At 40.0% G+C, this 2,649-nt stretch overlaps 1 pseudogene; it reads left to right on the forward strand.

The window, feature by feature from the left end:
• The first annotated feature begins 469 nt into the window (after nucleotides 1-469).
• Nucleotides 470-1,476, forward strand: LOC100067182 (probable G-protein coupled receptor 160; annotated as a pseudogene).
• The last annotated feature ends 1,173 nt before the right edge of the window (nucleotides 1,477-2,649 follow it).

Below are 2,649 nucleotides of genomic sequence, written 5' to 3' on the forward strand. Positions count from 1 at the left end.
GGAAAAAATTGATCTCCTTATAGCCACTTTTCCAACCATGAGCATAGTATGACTTTCTGGTTTTCCGAGTCATCTTTTATAGCTCTCAAAGAAGTTTTAGGAAGAACTCTCCAGCGTGGGGATGCCGAGCATGCTCGAGCCGGGTGGCCTGGGGAGGTGGTGGCAGGGGCGCCCCCCGCATCCCCTAGGCGACCATTCAGACCCGCCTGCGGAAGAAGGACCAGGCACAGAGAAACTCGCTCGGTCCCACACTAGCACACATGACTCGGAGCTTATTCATATGACGTTTTGGTATAACAAAATAAAATGCAGGGAACCAAAAGTAAGATAATTAAAGGCAGTAAAACTGAAATAAAATAGGAAGATCATCAGCCAAGAAAGACCCAGTGGAGAAAGCAGAGGATGGGAAAGAGAGTGAAGCAGGGTTTTATAATGATGTATTTCAGCAGGCTGCCTGAAATTTAACTGAAAAATCATCGCTTTTTCTTTAGAGAACTGCTCTTTTCAGTTACATGAAACAAACCAGCCTCTCGATGTGAACTGTCTGCTATTCTTGCTTATACTTAGGAAAATATAATTAAATATTCTCATGCTTGGCATGAGAAGGAAAAACACCTATAAAATTTTATGGAATATTTTTCATTTCACTAGCATTCATCAATCTTTCACTTTTAGTAAACATTTCCGTTGTATTCTATTTCGGGGATTTTGTACTTTTAGGGATTAGGTTTACTAAATACCACATCTGCCTTTTTACTCAAATTATTTTCTTTACTTGTGGCTTTTTGCATTAGCCAGTTTTCCTGATAGCTTGTATAGATTATTACCTGAATTTCTCTAAAATCACCAAGTTTCCGTTTAGATGTCAAAAATTATTTTTATTTCTTTACAGTAATTTTAATTTGGATTTCCATTCTTCCTTATGTTTTGGGAGATCTGTCTGTCTACCGAAGTCTGAAAGCACAGAATATTTATTCTTATCAGTGTCCTTTTTGCATCGGCATTCAGAGTTACTGCCTGTCATTTTCCATGGTGATTTTATTTATGGCTTTTACAACCTCTGGCCAGAAGCTATGACCTTGGTACAGGCCACTGAGATAACTTCCTGTATGAATGAGACTATCCAATATTTTCTCTTTTCATCCTACTCCAATTATACTGCGAGCTCTAAAAAATACTCTTGCCCAAGCTCATTATCTCTTTTCTTGGTACCTGGTTACCATCTGTGCCACTTCAAGTAATCCCCCCTTTTCTTAAAGTACAGATGCCAGCGTTTTCTGAGAGGAACATTCTCTGGTTGTACTTTGTCAATAGTTTTCACATTGCTACAGTGATTGCTTTAATTGTCACAAGCTTGATTTAAGAAACATTGCATTACTTATGGTTCCATTTGTCAACTGGAAATGCTGCTTCATCCCACTTACGGTTCATGATCTTGAGCAAATTGAAAAGCCTACATCAATAACAATTTGTTAATGTCTCAACAAATTATCTCTAACATTACAACTAATCAAAACTTACAACTACAGGGGGCCCACCTGGTAGCATGGTCTTTGGGTTTGTGCACTCTGCTTCCGTGGCCCGGGGTTCACATGTTCCGGTCCCAGGCACGGACCCGAGCACAGCTTGTCAAGCCATGTTGTGGCAGGTGTCTCACATATAAAATAGAGGAATATGGGACAGATGTTAGCTCAGGGCCAATCTTCCTCAGCAAAGAGAGGAGGATTGGCAGCAGATGTTAGCTCAGGGCTAATCTTCCTCACCAAAAAAAAAAAAAACCTTACAACTACAATAAGAATCCTAATTTTTAAAATGAGAAAGAATAATGACTCAGGACATATAAAAATGAACTAAAACTTTTCCTGTCCTAATTTTCATACCTTTTCAAAATGTATCTTTTGGGGCTATTATGCTATTTATTAAACAGTATTTCCTTTTAAAAACAAAATAATTCCAAGAAAAGCATTTATATCTGTTCAGGAACATTGCATATTACAAATGTTAATTTGTTATTAACACAAAAGTGAAATGAGTTAACATTTGGCCATACGGATGTTTGTGTCACCCAAAATACTACTGGATGCAAACTGTTATGTAAACATGAGATTCATTGCCAACTTAAGATACGAACTTAAACATTTTTATCTAATTAAAAAAAAAACTCTCAGCAGCAGCCTACCACCCAAGATACAACTGTGGGAGAGGACAGCAAGAGAAAGAAAAACCCCCCGGGTGGCTGCTCCTGTTAGACTCTCTCGCTCTCCACTTTTCCTCCCTTCCAGCTGAAGAGGATGGAAAGTTACTCACACTTCCCAGAATTCATTGCAACTTGGGTCTGGATGTGAAATCAGGTTCTACAATTAGATGCACTCATGTGGGACTTGGGAGGCTGACCCCGAAGCCATCTTTCTGTCCTCTTCTCACTGTTTTTGCTAGCAAGCAAGGTAATGAAAACGTAAGGTTTGGGGGCAGAGCATTTCTTGTATCAAAAGGCTTCTTCAGGGGCTGGCAAGGTGGCCAAGTGGTTAAGTTCGCATGCCCCACTTCAGCAGCCTGGGGCTCGGATCCTGGGTGCAGACCTATCACCAGCTCATCAAGCCATGCTGTGGCAGCATCCCACATAAAAGAACTAGAATGACCTACAACTAT

The sequence above is a fragment of the Equus caballus genome, chromosome 15 (genome assembly GCF_041296265.1).
Source record: "Equus caballus isolate H_3958 breed thoroughbred chromosome 15, TB-T2T, whole genome shotgun sequence".
Taxonomy (NCBI): Eukaryota; Metazoa; Chordata; class Mammalia; order Perissodactyla; family Equidae; genus Equus; species Equus caballus.